General features: G+C 35.3%; 1 protein-coding gene across 1 annotated transcript in view; it reads right to left on the bottom strand.

Moving 5' to 3' along the window:
• Window positions 1-17,462, bottom strand: part of LOC134261693 (uncharacterized) — a 99,629-nt gene that overhangs the window by 36,504 nt on the left and 45,663 nt on the right. The gene's annotated exons all lie outside the window — the stretch shown is intronic.

Raw genomic sequence — 17,462 nt, forward strand, 5'->3', positions numbered from 1 at the left:
CAAACATGTTCAATTTAGGTCCTTTTTACCCATCAAGCCAGCCTTCCTTAAAAAAATTTGTCAAATCAATGTTTTTACAATTCTCAATGCATTTCCTATGTAAAATGTTGATAAAATGGTCCTATATTATTTTTAACCATAAGTTTTTTCTAAAACCTATTTATTTCATAAAGTTTATACATAAAATACATTGTTGAATCTTCATTTTCGATGACAAACATATACTTTGGCTGAAATTGCAAATATAGAAACAAAACACAATGGTACCATTTTTCTATACAAGCAATATCCATTGATAATGAATTTACTTTAGATTGGAGATCTTTGCCGGGGACATGTAAAGTGGCATCATCGGCAAACAAATGTATGTTTGAATTTTTTATATAAAAGTGGAAGATCATTAATGTACAGTAAAAACAAAGGAGGTCCTAGTATAGACCCATGGGAACTCTCGCTGTGACTGCTGATAAGATGATTTTTTTGTTAGACAGATGGACACTTTGAAGTCTGTCACTTAAATATGATCGAAGCCAGTGTAAAGTTATTTCATTAAAATTATAACACTCTAGCTTTTTAAAAAGAATTTCATGATTTACTAAGTCAAAAGCCTTACTGAAGTCGAGAAAGACAGTACCAGTAAGTTTGACTTGGTCCATTTCATTTAACCATTTATCTGTAATGTTTGTAAGGGCTGTTTGACATGAGTGCAATTCTCTGAAACCTGAATGAGATTCTATTAAAAGATCAAAATAGTAATCATACATATTTTGCCACATGTTTTTTCTATAATTTTTGATAATGTCCGTAATATAGAAATGGGTCTGTAGTTATTTGGACCTAGCTTGTTTCCCTTTTTATAGATAGGTGTAACTTTGGCAAGTTTAAAACTTTTCGGGAAAACACCTGATGTAATACTAGTATTTATTATATGGGTTACAGGTTTATGTATAATTTGTACAGTAAGTTTTAATAAACGTGGATCGATGGTATCTACGTACCTAATGATTTATTAATATCTAGTTTGTTTAGTAAGGAAAGCACTTCATCAGGGCTAATAAGCGGGATATAAAACATTTCTGTTCCCAATTTAAACTACACAAAATTTAATAGGCCATCGAAATCACACTCTTCTTTATTTACTCCTTCAAGGAGTTAAGCAGAGACATTTGAGAAATGAGAATCAAATGAGAATTAAATATCTCTGCAATTTCTTGTGTATCCTCAGTTACATTATTATTTTGTTCAAGTGCCGTCGGACTATAATTTTTTGGGGTAGAAGCTAGTTTGTTTAATGCATCCCACATCTGGGGTAGATTTCTGCTTTGCTATACGGTTGATTTATAATAATTAATTTTTGCATTTTCAATTAATGACGTTACTTTATTTCGCCGTAATCTGTAGTTTTCAAAGTCCTTAATTTTATGAAAATTATTGCACTTGTGCTGTGCTTCAAGAATTTCTTGTTTTAACCATTTTGGTCTTGCATCATACTTCACTCCTTTAGATTTTATTTTTGCATGTTTGTCTAGTACATCATTAAAAAGCGAATAAAATTTATTTAATGCATCATTAGGATTAGAGAGAGAATATAAGGATTGAAAATTAACTTTTTCCAAGTCTGAGAGAAAGGTTATTTCATTAAAATGTTTGAAGTCTCTGCATGTTATCTCCGTGTGTTTATGCTTCTTTACATAATCATGTAATTTTCTTGTAAAACAAATAGGATAGTGGTCAGAGATTGCAATCGGCGGAACTACAGATTCACATATTTTCTCAGGTAGGTTAGTACATGTATATACATGAACTATTAGGGTTGAGGTGACATTTGTTATTCGCGTGGGTACATTAATTATCTGTGAGAAGTCGTATTCTTCACAAGCAGAGGTCCAGTATCTTGGGGTGGGGTGGGGGTGTCTTTCATCAGGTCAATATTAAAATCACCTGTTACAATAATTTCAGCATCGTCACAGCGGGATGCACAATTTATCTCCCGTGTTAGACTTTCTACCTAGCAGGTGGTGGCAGATGGGGGCCTATATGCAGTACAATAAAAAATTGGTTTTGAATTTGGGATGTTAATTTCGAGCCATATTGTTTCTATGCCACCTATTTCAAAATCATTGCGACGTTTGTAATACAAATTATTTGAGATATATACAATTATTCCTCCTCCCGATTTCCCTAATCTATCTCTTCTCTCAAAATTAAATCCATCGATATCTAATTCACAACTATCTGTCTGTTCTTTTAAAAAAGTTTCACATATACCAAATACATCAATAGAATGAAAACCTGATAAAAGAAGCTTAAGCTGGTCAATTTTAGGCGAGATGTGACATATTTTTAGATTCCAAAATCTAAGGCGTTTTTTGATGAGTCCAAAATTAAATGAATTTGAATTAGAATTTTTCTTCTGTGGTTTCTCATTGATTTCAGGATTTAGTAAGTTAGAATTTTTCTTCGATGAAATTGTAGTTTGGGATGTACATTTATGAATTTCCCTTGGAGATGCATTTTTAAAAGAACAATTTACATCATTTTCATTATTAGAATTTGTATAGGATTTAAAATCTTTATCATGACCTGATCTGAGTAATATATTAGTATTGTGTGAATTACTGAGATATGATCATTTGCATGATATTTCACCACATTCACCACAACGATTAACCAAAACACTAAAGGGGTTTTAATTTCAAGAGGAATGGTTTTTTGGCAATTTCCTCTTTGCCGAATTCCTTATAGGAACAGTGTTTTGTCTAATGTCCGGAAGAATTGCATTTCCAGCAAACAATTTTACATCCATGTCTACAATTCGTGAGGAATGACCATTTTCACCGCAAAAATAACACATATTCACATTAACAGTCGCATTTTGTGTATCATTCTGATGGCGGGCTTTGATGACCGGAATGTGCGTATTATAGGATTTCAGTAGTGTAGATGTTCCCCTGTAGGATAAATGAATCCCATCCTTCCAAACATACCTGATGACTTGAACTTATCTTGTAGAGAAATCATGCTGACACTGTATTCCTCACAGACAAATCTTATCATTTCATTCATGTGGGTAACATCTGCATCTCGTCGTGGTGATATCTCCGATATGAATATTTCGGTATTTGGGGACCTCCTCTGGATTTCGAGCACAATTTCCGTGAGATGACATTCACTGGTCTCCAATTCCCTGTCTTTGGCAGCATCATTACCCCCGGCAAGTAGGATTATTGACCCGAAGGACGATAGGTCAGTTTCCTGGAGAATTCTCCTGATGTCTGACAGCCGAGCCCCTCTGTTTGTTTGGACAGCAACATGCCTCAATAATCCACGGGTTCTAATTCGCTGGAGGATATTATCACCAATTATCAACACTGACTTTCCAGATGGAACGTCTGACTCCAATTGTTGGTTCTTGCTGGGTTTAGTGTGAATTATTTGGCTACTCTGATCAGTTTCTGGGGATGTTGAAGAATCTTTTGTCTCCACTTTAGAACACTGAGTGTGTCTCGTTAGACCTTGTAATTTGGAATCCTTTAGGTCCCTTGTGTCAATCGCCTTAGCTTTTGTAACCGGTTCCCTTGTTTGGGTAATTGCGGCTACAGAATTTGTACTTTTAATCTGTAGAGATTGCAGCTCCAGCTTAAGTCTAGCTTAAGTCTAGCAACTTCGTCGGAGAGATCAGACACAGTCTTTGTTAGTTTTTGAATAACATCAAAACTATTGCAGTTAAGACATGGCCGAGCTTCCGTTTCTTGAGATTTTCAATGTTTAGGTGTAGACATATTTTGTGGATCTGGCATTCCTATTCCTTCGATTTTACTGACTTCAGTTATTGGTAGATGGTTTACTTGATTTAGGAAATCTCTAAGCCAAATGAGTCTTTCACTTCCTTGAATATGGATTGTTTGGGTAGATTTATACAGCGTAGCAGTAACATTACCATTACATGATTTGTAGATGTTTCCATTTTTAAATCCAGTTTTGGCAAACATTAGATCATTGTTAAGAATGGTCACTATGTCGTCGAATGTATCTTTCTTATAGTTGAGTGTAACACTCTGTTTGTTGAATCTTACTTGTAAGAAATCTGGCACATGGACATCAAGTAATGGATCTTCATCATCAGGTAAAGAATTTGAATTTCCTTGTGAAAATGAAAGTCCAACGGTATCCAGAATAGATTTGAATAAACTAGTATTTTCATTCAAATTGACTGACTCCATTATTAATCATATTCAGAAGTACAGGTAATTACTGATAAGGAGGAGCATTGTAAAACACCTCTGGTCACCTCGAGATCTTATCTCGGTTTAGATAATTGGGATGATTTATATGAAGGGCGATATACGTAGTCTGTCTGCGCACGATAAAAATGAGAAATAATTTATCATTTAACTACAGTACCGACCGGACACCACCTAACACCAGAACGAATCCGAAGCGGACGCCAGATTCGTTCGGGGTTCGCTTCGTGTTTGCTTTCAGAAATTTTGGGACCTCTCTAGGTGCGCTCCGGGTTCGCTCCGCGTTTTCTCTGGGTCAGCTCTGGGTCCGCTACAGCGAATCCGTCGTTCACTTTCTGGGATTCGTGAAGTGGATCCTGCACTAATCTCGCCGCCAGTAAGCCTCGCATCTTGTATTTTCCAATACAATAATCGAATTGTGGAATCGATCATTGTTGTTTTTGCAGCAATCGATACATGTGCACTGTGCATTTACAGTACCGACCGCACACAACCTAACAGAAAGCGAACCCGGAGCGGACCCCGGGTTCGCTCTCTGGGTCCGCTTCGGGTTCGCTCGGGTTCCGCTAGGGCTGACCCCGAGCGAACCTGTAGCGGACCCCGAGCGAACTCGGAGCGGTCGCAGTAGGTGAACGCACGTTCGGTATTTCTTTACAGAGCTGTCAATTAGGTTTAGCGATTAACCAATCAACGAGTCATCCTATCAAAATGGCATATTGATCTGTCGATTGGGATAAAATATCAAAGTGTGATGTTATTCGATATAAACCCAATCATTGTACATATACATACAAGCAAAGCGTGTGAATGTACAGTGTAAATCTATTTTGATACTAGTAATTAAAGGACTATTTTAAATTTTGTTTATTTTTTTTTAATTGGGCTGTATTTATTTATTTTCTTTCTTTTTTTACCGTTCACGATAGCTCCGTTGGTAGAGCGCTCGCTCCGTGATCGGGAGGTCGTGAGTTCGTTTTTCGACTGCGACTGACTGAAGTCGATATAAAATGGGTAGCAACTGTTCCTTCGCCAGGCGCTCGGCACTTTGAAGTGAAAGATGTGGGTCCTTCTGTTGAGACCTTAAAGACCGAGGCCCCGTGTCAGCGGCAGGTGTTGGCATGATAATGATACCTCACTGCTCTGAGTGCCGAGTAAAAGTCAAAATTTTAAGCCCTTCACCGGCATACGGTGACGTCTTCATATTAATGAAAAATTTTCGAGAGGGACGTTAAACAATATACAATCAATCATTCAATCAATCTTCCCCTTATTTTAAATCAATCAATAAATTATATATTTTAATTTTCCAGGTATAGAATGTTACTTGAATATTTACCTGTTTATTTTCTAAAGTTTCTTATATGGATTTAGATGATTTTTTATAACCGCCTTCAAGGTATCACACCGGTAATTGTTTTCACTACATAATTCTATATAGAATAAAAAATTGTTAGAAATCAGGTATTTGTTTACATGAAAAAATATTTAGCAGGAGTTGTTAAACATTTCCTTGCACATTAGCTGACAACAAAAAACAAGGTACCTACACGGCATTTTCGGACTTTTTCCATCTGCAAACAGGACTACCCTCAAATACACGTGTTTTCACAGTGTTTATAAACACCTCGAGTGCATTACAGGAAGTAGCCTCCTATTCCCTGTAAAAATAGTTCCTGCCTAAAACCTTTATTTTTTCACAAAGTACATAAAATTTACTAGGGCACAGGTACCAAAGTTGTAAAAATGGCATGAAAGAAAATAGAAAAACATCTTTAAAAAAAGGAAAATCAATTTTATTTGTATGGACCTACATTTGACTAAGTTCATTTTGATTGGTCAATTTCCGGTTTGATACCTTGTGCGGCGCTTTATCATTAGAGTTTGCTACACTGCGTACGGATCTTTATTGTTTTCTTTCAGAAAAAATATTAATTCGGACCCGGTGAAATTCGGGAAATTCAAAAAGGTTTTTAAACATAGCAATAATTGCATTTTTTCTAGGTCAATGTAAATAAAAAACGTGAAGGTATATTGTTAACAGTTTTGTTTTTAGTATGATAATATAGAAATTAAGTTGTTATCAAAACTATCTAAAAAAATCACATTTGTGAAATCTGCCATGGTCATTTTGACCCCGTCTTGCGGGAGTGTTTCAGGATTTTGATTAGGTACATGTATCTATTATCAGGATGATGACAGGTTTTTGCTACGAATACCTGTTAGTGTTCTAGTAACAAAGAAAACATCTCATGGGAGAAGTTCTCCATTTACAAAATTGGTGAAATAATTATTTTAAAAAGTTACAATATACAATTATTTCATCAAAATGAGTAAACAAATGATTAATTCTTTTATTTGTAAATAATGTTGAAACCGATATCTTTTAAAGCTGAAATATCCTGCAGATTACAAATTAGAATTTAAATTTACAATATTTACTTTAAATTTCTTTGTAAAGACTTGGTATATAAATGGCGTTAAAAGTGTTTGTGATTTCTTAGACAATGAAGGAATTTTTTAAATGTCACTGATTTTAGAAAAAGATTTCATTTGTATAATGTTTGCATTATGCAATGCAACAGTATTATCTGTACTATATCTAGGTTTTTAAAAACAATTTCTATAGATAAATCATCTGTTAAGAGGGAATATACCCTTTTTATTCCTTTTTATTTTGAAAAAAATTATGATGTTCACCAAACGAAGTTGGGGAACATATTGTTTTTACTATACTTACTTACTTACTTACTTAATCCTCTTCGTGCTGGATAGCACATAAGGCCGTCACCAGAGACTTCCATGCTGGCCTGTCCTGTGTCCATTTCTGTATCTGTCCCCATGTCCAGCGGTTCTTTCCCATCTCTTTCTCTACAGATCTTCTCCATGTTTCTTTTGGTCTTCCTCTCTTTCTCTTGCCAGGTGGTGTCCATTTCAAAGCAACCCTTGGGATGGAAGTTGGGTGCATTCTACATACATGCCCTATCCACAGCCATTTCCTTCTCTTTATAACTTGAGATAGAGGGGTGGTGTTGGTCTTTTTGTATAGCTCCTCATTTGAGATGGTATTTGGCCAGAAGATGCGCAGTATTCTGCGAAGGCAGCGTGTCTGGAAGGTATCTAGCTTGTTTGAGATGGTTTTAGTAACTTTCCATGCTTCAGCACCATATAGGAGGACCCCAAGCACGTTGCTCTTGAAGATCCTTATTTTGGTGTTTGTGCTGATCTTTGCTGACCTCCAGATGTTTCTTAGTGCAACATACGCTCCTGTGGCTTTTGAAATTCGAGCTAGTACATCTACCTCTGAGTTCCCATCTGTGGTGATCTTGCTTCCTAGATAGACAAATTCTGAGACTTCTTCTATTTCTTCGTTATTTAAGGTGATGGGCTCCTCTGATTTAGTATTGACCTTCATGATCTTGGTCTTGGTGTTGTTGATATTAAGGCCAATCTTCCTTGCTGTTTCTGCTAGATGTTTTGTTTTTTCTTGCATGTCACGATGGTGGTGTGATAGCAGTGCTATGTCGTCTGCAAAATCTAGGTCTTCTAACATCTCTGTCATAGCCCAAGTAATTCCCGTCCGCTTATTCTTGGTTGTTTCTCCAGTCAATGCAGAATGTAAAGAGAAGAGTGGAGAGCAGACATCTTTGTTTTACTCCCGTCTGTAATTCGAACTCCTCTGATAAGCTTGATCCACAGATAACTCTGGCATTTAGGTCTGTATACAACATCTTAATGATGGAGATAATTTTATCTGGGATCCCATAATGACTGAGAATTTTTTCTAAGGCTAGGCGATTAACACTGTCAAAAGCTTTTGTAAAGTCGATGAAGTTGATGTAAAGCGGAGAGTTCCATTCATTGCTCTGCTCTAGTATTTGTCTTATTGTTTTTACTATGTTTCTTCTTATTCTTATTATGTCGCTCCGAACGAAGTCGGTGACGACATATTGCTATTGTACGCATGTTTTTTTTATCCAGGCTGTTTCTCGGAGATGGCTGGGAAAATCTTCCTGAAACTTTCCTCAAAGGACGATCACTGGTTGTAGTTGTGCAGTGAGGTCGTTCAGTTCCAATCTGTCTACCGTTGCCATGGAAACCTGTAAAAAGCGACGAATTTTGTCCGCGAGTGTTCTCTCTGGTCCCTTAAACGTTCCTCATGAAACTTTTTTTTATTTTAATGATTAGTATCTGTAGTTGTGCGATTTGCATTTTAAATTTTCAAATAATCGATTATTGCCATGGAAACCAGGGGAATGTTAAAATTCTTTAATTTCGATTTTCTCAATAACTACTCAAACAATCGTTTTGAAACTTTCAACGTTAATTCCTTGCAATGTGTCAAAGTGACGTCTACTTTTAAAATAATTGTAATGAGTCGCTCACAGTTGTCATAGAAACGAAACAGAAAAAAAGGTTAAGATGTACACATGTCTTCTCCAAGGTCTAGGTCAAAGGGTCAAAGTTCTTCGTGTCCAATAAAAGTTCTTTTCACAAGGATTACATATTTGAAATACGAAAGCCCTAGCCCTTACCGTTCAAACGTAAGGTACTATGTTCAAGACGACCCCCCCCCCTTTTGAAGCGCACTGCCAGGTAGAATACACAGATATAACATATACAACTTACAAGTAACGTTTTAAAAGTTTCATTCATAAAATTAAATTCTCCTGATGTGATTTGATAGTTTGCCAACATTCATTCTTCTTCTGTCTTGTCTCTAGATTTTATAATTATTTCATTTTATCTATATAATAAAATAAGGATGGTCAGCTGCATTTATTAGCATTTAGCGTTTTCTTGTATATTATTAATTTCATTAGATAGTGCAAGTATAAATTAGAAAATTGGTATGTTATTTCCATAGTTTTTATTCATTCATAAATCCTTGGATCCGCTCCTACAGGTGCGCGAAGCCTTGATCACTACTGTAAACAGAACATTCATCTCGCCGAAAATGTTCATGATTCCGCTAAACTGAGAAAGTTTACACATGATTTATCATCTCATAACAAACATCAGACCTGTGCAGAGCAGAAATGCTCGAATTGAAGGTGGCATGTCAGATTCGTTTTCCGTCAGAGCCTCTAAAAATGAAAGTGAAAGTAGGGAAATTTCAGAGTTCTCACTGGCATTATAATACACAAAATAATTCGGCTGATCTTCTTAATAAATTACATTTGCCAAGCTTTTTTGTTAGGAAAGATACTTCCAATTAACAAGTATGAGGCTCAGTTCAGTACATCTGCCCAATTTCTTTTATGCAAGTCTGCAAATTTAGGAACTTGTAATTTTTTCCTGCACTACTTTCTTCTCCTACCGATTCTAAAAATAATAAGTGGGATGTACCCAATTAAGGTCTTCCGTTTCCAACGGAAAGGACTGATACGACTCGATGGTTGTCGAAGCATAGCTAATGGACCATTGTTTTAGTGATGATAAAAATGAAAGTCTTGTCCAGTACGGGGCGACATATGCTATTGCTTGCATTAGCAGACTTTCTAGTTATTATGTTCCCCAAACGAAGTTGGGGAACATATTGTTTTTACTCTGTTTCTTATTATTATTATTAGGGTCTTCCGTCTTCAGCGGAAGACCCTTCTATTATTCTTCGGTTTCTTTTTCACTTTGATTATTATTTTTTTTTTTTCTTTTTTTTCCTTACCGATTTTGTGCAGAGGATTTCTCAGAGATGGCTCGATCGATTTAGTTCAATTTTTCAGAGATTATGTGTTTCTATCTGAAGTTTGTACCCGCAACTCGATTTTGAAAAATTCACTTCCGGTCGGAAGTTATCGCCCTTTGATCGAAATTTAGATGACCTCCTTGTCTGTGATGGAACTCAAAAACGGTTCAAGCTAGAAAGCTGAAATTTTCAGGGATGATAGAGGACATGATGCCATATTGCACCTGGTTCAGGATATTTTCTGGAAGTGTCTAGTATGGAAGCTCGGTAGGGGTCAAAAATTAGGACACGAATCATGACTGATTTTTTTTAGACATTTTGCATTGTATCTTTTAAAGTATAAATATTTTGTTAGGACATACTGAACATCATTTGTGCAAAATGACAAGATCTTTATAATGATATCAAGAAAAAAGTGCTGACTCATCAAATTAAGGACCAAAAGGGGCCAAAACTCTTTAATCAATAACTCTTTAGCAGTCAGTATTTTGTAATACATTACTGAAGTTAAAATGTTATTCTAAACAGTCTACAACTATATATTATGATTTTTATGTCGTATGGTACATAATTAGGAGCCACAAGGGGCCAGAATGTTAAATCTTGGACGCTTTATATCTCGAAAGTGAGAAATATTTTGATAAGTAATATTGAACAAAAGATGTTCAAAATAATAATCTAAACAATATACAACCTTTCACTTTTTGCTAAACGTCCCCATTAGGGAGTTTAGGGTTGGCCCCTAAATATTTCTTTTGCAACAAGCTTTAAGACGAAATCAAGAAAAAAGGGCTGGTCACTCAAATTAGGGGCCAAGAGGGGCCAACAATCTTCAATCGATAACTCTTAAGCAGACAGTATTTTGTAATACATTACTGAAGCAAAAATGTTGTTCTAAACAGTCTGCAACTATATATTATGATTTTTATGCCGTATGATACATACTTAGGGGCCACAAGGGGCCAGAATGTTAAATCTTTGACGCTTTATATCTCGAAAATGAGAAATATTTTGATAAGTAATATTGAACAAAAGATGTTCAAAATCATGTTCTGAACAATATGCAACCTTTCATTTTTCGCTAAATGTCCCCATAAAGGAGTTGAAGGGTTGGCCCCTAAATATTTCTTTTGCCAATAATTCAAAAATGAAAAAGAATCTCTGAATACTTGTTGAACAAAAAGTGTTCAAAATCCTAAGAGCTTTAAGATGAGATAAAAAAGGGGCTAGACACTCAAATTAGGGGCCGAAAGGGGTCAAAAATCTTCAATCGATAACTCTTTAGCAGTCAATATTTAGTAATACATTACTGAAGCAAAGATGTTTATCTCAACCATTTGCCACTATATATAATGATTTTTATGTCGTATGGTACATAATTAGGGGCCACAAGGGGCCAGAATGTTAAATCTTGGACGCTTTATATCTCGAAAGTGAGAAATATTTTGATAAGTAATATTGAACAAAAGATGTTCAAAATAATGTTCTAAACAATATACAACCTTTCACTTTTTGCTAAACGTCCCCATTAGGGAGTTGTAGGGTTGGCCCCTAAATATTTCTTTTGCAAATAATTCGAAAATGAAAAAGAATCTCTGAATAGTTATTGAACAAAAAGTGTTGAAATCCAACAAGCTTTAAGACGAAATCAAGAAAAAGGGGCTGGGCACTCAAATTAGGGGCCGAGAGGGGCCAACAGTCTTCAATCGATAACTCTTAAGCAGTCAGTATTTTGTAATACATTACTGAAGCAAAAATGTTGTTCTAAACAGTCTACAACTATATATTATGATTTTTATGCCGTATGATACATACTTAGGGGACACAAGAGGCCAGAATGCTCAATCTTTGACGCTTTATGTCTCGAAAATGAGAAATATTTTGATAAGTAATATTGAACAAAAGATGTTCAAAATCATGTTCTGAACAATATGCAACCTTTACTTTTTTCGCTAAATGTCCCCATAAAGGAGTTGAAGGGTTGGCCCCTAAATATTTCTTTTGCAAATAACTCGAAAATGAAAAATAATCTCTGTATAGTTGTTGAACAAAAGGTGTTCAAAATCCTAAGAGCTTTAAGATGAAATCAAGAAAAAGGGGTTAGGCACTCAAATTTTAGGGACCAAGAGGGGCTAAAAGTCTTCAATCGGTAACTCTTGAGCAGTCAATATTTTGCAATATATTACTGAAGCAAAAATGTGAATCTCAACAATCTACAGCTATATATTATAATTTAAATGTTGTATGTTACATATTAAGGGGCCATAAGGGACCAAAATGCTAAATCTTTGAGGCTTTAGATCTCAAAAGTTGGTAATATTTTGATAAGTAATATTGTACAAATGATGTTCAAAATCATGTTCTGAATAATATGCAACCTTTCATTTTTCGGTAAACCCCCCCGTTAGGGAGTTGAAGGGTTGGCCCCTAAATATTTCTTTTCCAATTAACTCAAAAAACGAAAAAGAATATCTGAATAGTTGTTGAACGAAAAGTGTATAAAATCATAAGAGTAATTTTGCAAATAATTCGAAAATGAAAAAGAATCTCTGAATAGTTATTGAACAAAAAGTGTTGAAATCCAACAAGCTTTAAGACGAAATCAAGAAAAAGGGGTTGGGCACTCAAATGAGGGACCAAGAGGGGCCAAAAATCTTTTATCGATAACTCTTTATCAGTTAATATTTTGTAATATATTACTGAAGCAAAGATGTTTATCTCAACCATTTACAACTATGTATTATGATTTTTATGTCTTATATTACATAATTAGGGGCCACGAGGGGCCAGAATGTTAAATCTTTGACGCTTTATATCTCGAAAGTGAGAAATATTTTGATAAGTATTATTGAAAAAAAGATGTTCAAAAACATATTCTGAACAATATGCAACCATTCATTTTTCGCTAAACATCCCTGTTTAGGAGTTGATGGGTTGGCTCCTAAATATTTCCTTTGCAAATAACTTAAAAACAAAAAAAGAATCCCTGAATAGTTGTTGAACAAAATGTGATCAAAATCCTGAGAGCTTTAAGATTATATTAAGAAAAAGGGCTGATCTCTAATATTAGGGGCCGTGAAGGGCCAAAAGTCGAATTTTTTAAGTCTTTAATGTTCAATGACAATTTAAAGATTATGGAAAATCGTAATTTTAGAATGAAAATCTCAATCAAAGTCTTATCTCATCTCATCAAGAATCGGACGGAAGACCCACTCGTTGCTCGCAACGAGATCGTATCTAGTTAAGGTCTTCCGTCTTCAGTGGAAGACCTTTTTGTTATTCTTAGGTTTCTTTTTCACTTTTATTATTAGGGTCTTCCGTCTCCAACGGAAGACCCTTCTATTACTCTATTGTTTCTTTTTCACTTTTATTATCATTAAGGTCTTCCGTCTTCAGCGGAAGACCTTTTTGTTATTCTTAGGTTTCTTTTTCACTTTTATTATTGTTTTTTTTCTTACCGATTTTGTGCACGCGATTTCTCGAAAACGGCTCGATGAATTTTCATGAAACTTGCAGGACTTATGTATCTTCACTTGAACCTTATGCGTTTTTTTCTTTTTTGATGATGTCACTTCCGGTCTGAGATATTGCCGATTTTATGAATTTTAAAGGGTCAGGTTGTCCAGAGTTTTTCTGGAAAATGGGTTAAGATAGAAATATGAAACTTTCAGGTATGATAGACCTACAGTACAGTCAACGCGGTTTATGCATTTACCGCGCACCTCCGCGGTGTGAATCTCATCGCGGTTAGTACAGGTGTCTCAGGTAAAAACCGCGTGCCCCCGCGGTTCAACAATCCAGGTAAATCACACCGTCGCGGTGCACATTAGCGATTACAGGTGAAAAACAATCTTGGTCTCAAACGCGAGTTACCTCCCTTTGAAATTATAAAGCAAAACAAAATATAACGAAACCAAAACATAGGGAATTGAAAACAAAATCAAAAAGTAACAGTAATGAAATTTTAGAAATATAGAAGCTAAAATATTAGAATATTTGAAGTACTAAACGAAAATTAATTTTCTAAAAAATATACTCTCATGTATCTAAATAATTATAAAAAATCGTCAAAGCAATTCTCAAATAGCGTTTAATAATTCTTGAACTACTTTTAATGAGTTCATTCCAATTAGAACCACAAATTTCGATATAAATTACAGTATGTAATATATTTATACGACAATGCAAAATAAAACACCTAGTGTGCTATTCATGACATTCGATATTAATTTATATTTTCGTAGTGTGTTTTGTAAATTTTAGCTATTTAATTATTTTAATAGTGGATTGATTAAAGAAACGATCTATCGCAGTGTCACTTTCATTGGGGCTCTAAATGAAGGTGTTTTAAAATCATTAATCTTCAAATATAAGATTAAAATACGCAGAAGATTTTTATGTAATCAGCATTCTCCGAGTCATCTGTGGAGTCTCATTCCTTTCTAAGTTTATTCTGGGTCTAAATGTTTTTACGTCGTGTAAACAAGAATTGACTGAAAAAGAAATTCATAAACTCCACCACAAACAATGTCTGAAAAACATTTTATGTGCATTTTGCATTGATTAGTAAACTTTTTGTCCTCGGTAGATCTAGTACATGTAAACACAGTGTACATTTAGCTGCACGGACTAATCTTCGTCTCCCTAGTAACTGCTAGATTCCTGTGTATTGAGTGCATTCAAGCGGAGAGAGATTTCCTGTCACTGTACTGGGTATAATTTCACACTTTTGTGAAAGACAAAGGGGTTGGATTAGGTTTGTTTTAATTTCACAACATTTTGACAGTTCTAAAAACAATCATAAACCGGGAGGGTTATAATTTTTGACCCCCCCCCCCCCGATCCCCCACTGCCGTCTGCATGAACTTCATATCTTTATTTATTAACATTTAAAGTATTTTAATTACAAATCCTCCCTTAAAAATAAATTACGATAAATAAAAAAAGGACCCCCCCACACACACAAAATTTCGTTGTTGTCATGCTTGTTGAAATTTATTTTTTATTGATTGTTCGAAGTCATATAAAAAGAAAACAACTAAGGACAATATAATAAATATCTTTATAAGAATGAATTATTATAAATGCATTTAATTTCAATATAAATGTATTTTCACAATACTACTTATTCCATTCAAATTAATTTTCATAATAATCAAATTGTCCATTATAACAATAGTAAAGATCGTAATACATGTATACAAAAAAAAAAATAGTTAATGACTGTATCTACATTGAAACTGTCCACACTACACTGACGGCACTGTTTCCAGTTCGGCGGCCTTGATGCAGACCTCGGGGTCAGAAACGAGTTTATAGTACCGTAGATTGTACTACATGTACAGTATACACAAAAAACAATTAATGACTGTATCTACACTGAAACTGTCCACACTACACAGACGGCACTGTTTCCAGTTCGGCGGCCTTGTTGCGAACCTCGGGGTCAGAAACGAGCATGTCCTGGAAATACCGGATGCTTTTTCCTCGAGATCTCTCCGTGAAAAGTTTCTTTGGAACATCACCAGTTGCACTTCCGTTCAAAACGACACACGCTGGAACAACCTTGAAAACGTGGTCGATGTAAGTGGAACATTTCTCTGGAGTCATCTCCGTCCGCCAGAATCGCAAGATGCAGTCCTCCAATTCCTTCTTCGTTCTTGGTGTTTCACGAGCAACGCACCTCTTCAGCTCATTTCAAACCATCTCAATGGGATTGAGGTCTGGACTCTCTGAAAAATACGTGTACATTAATAATGTGATTTAAAAATGTTTTCTTCCTTTAAAAAGAAAAATTAATGTGAATCTTGATTAAATTAATAAATATATTTGAACATATTTAAATCATGAGTTTAAAATATATCCCCAACTCCGTTAAATCTTTAATATTGTTTTTAATCTATTGAACTATTAAGTTTAAAGAATTACTGATTTAAAAGCTGAAAATTGAATTTACCTGCCGGCCATGCATTCCACCAATTGATCCCGTTATCTGTCATGAACGCTGTAGTGCGCTTCGAGGTGTGCTTTGGGTCGTTGTCTTGCTGGAAGCGATGTTCCTCTCCGTGGAATTTCCTTTGGATGAAAGGCATTAAAGTGTCTTTTAAGATGCAGTCAATGTAGAACTCTGAGTCCATGATACCCTCAAATAATCGGATCTGGGAGGCACCTCTTCTACTAATGGCAGCCCAAACATGAATCTTCAGTGGGTGCTTTGGTTTGGGTAGTACCTGCGAAGATGATTCTTTTCTTCTGTAACTTGTTGGTTTGTTTTGGTGAAGTTGGACGGAACATTCGTCTGAGAATATAACATTATCCAGATTGTCATTTGTTGCAATCAACCGCTGACAAAATTCCACTCGCTTAACTTTGTTCACATCTCGCACCATCTGTCCATACCGAGGTTTTGAGTGTGTAAACCCACAAGCATCAATCGCGAACTTCGTTGTCGTCAGTCCGAAGGTAGCACCATCTTCCTTAAGAATTCTATGGAGATCCCGACTGGAAAGAGTTGAGTCCTTGTTGAGAGAGTGTCTGATAATGTCCACATCTCGTTGACTTACAGAAGTGTTCGTTATAGGCACTGTAGGTTCACAAACATCACCAAAAAGTCCAACATTATACTTATGGATCCAGTAAGAAATTGCGATCCTCGAAACGGTGTAGCCCATTTCTTGAAGTCTTCTTTTAATCTTTGCCTGGGAAGCGCCATTCCTATGCATCCACACGATTTCCAACTTAAGGTCATGCCTAATACGTCCCATGCTGAATTACTTTGAAAAGTGATTTTTCCCTTGATAGGTTTCTGTTGAAATGAGCGGAAAGGGGGGTTGTGTTGTGTGTGATGATAGTCAACTAAAATGTAATATTACGTAATGTGTACATCTGATAGGGGGATATACAGTAGCGTACGTAGTCCTTGCCACTGTATGCATGGCGCGTGCAGCTATTTTTAGCGGATGGTTAATTCCAGGTGAGGGTGGGTTTATTTTGTACAGGTGTCAATTCCTTAGGTGCTAGCAGTCTACCAGTGGTCTTTTCTCTCTTAATCCATGTACAAAGGAAGCGATTTAATGCACAATGTACAAAAAAATTAACATCTGTTGGGGGGTCTTAATCTGTTAATATACTGTTAAATCACTAACAGTGATTTAAATGTAAGTGTAAAAAATACATACAACACACATTCATTCATCTCGAGGCTCCACCTTTCAAATATTAAATTTATAGCGTCCAAAAGTTAAAATAGATTCATACTATTTTTTTTTTAAATGAAATATATTAATTTTCTGTATTTATAGTTATTGTGTCGAATAAAATAACAACATAATCTTTTAAAATTATCGGGTTTCATTAGAATTTATTTCACGGGCACAAATTGACCTAACTGTTCAAATCTTATTAAGCGGAATATGATGAATTTATAGGTGTCTCATTGTTTTGTACTAATTGTGATGTGTAATTCAGACTAATTGTAATGTGTATAATTATTAGAGGTTGTTTTTAAAAATTCTGTAAAATAGGTTAGTGTGTGT

The sequence above is a fragment of the Saccostrea cucullata genome, unplaced genomic scaffold, assembly GCF_032062105.1.
Source record: "Saccostrea cucullata isolate Sc308-1 unplaced genomic scaffold, CSIRO_AGI_Scuc_v1 ctg1775, whole genome shotgun sequence".
In the NCBI taxonomy this organism is placed as follows: domain Eukaryota; kingdom Metazoa; phylum Mollusca; class Bivalvia; order Ostreida; family Ostreidae; genus Saccostrea; species Saccostrea cuccullata.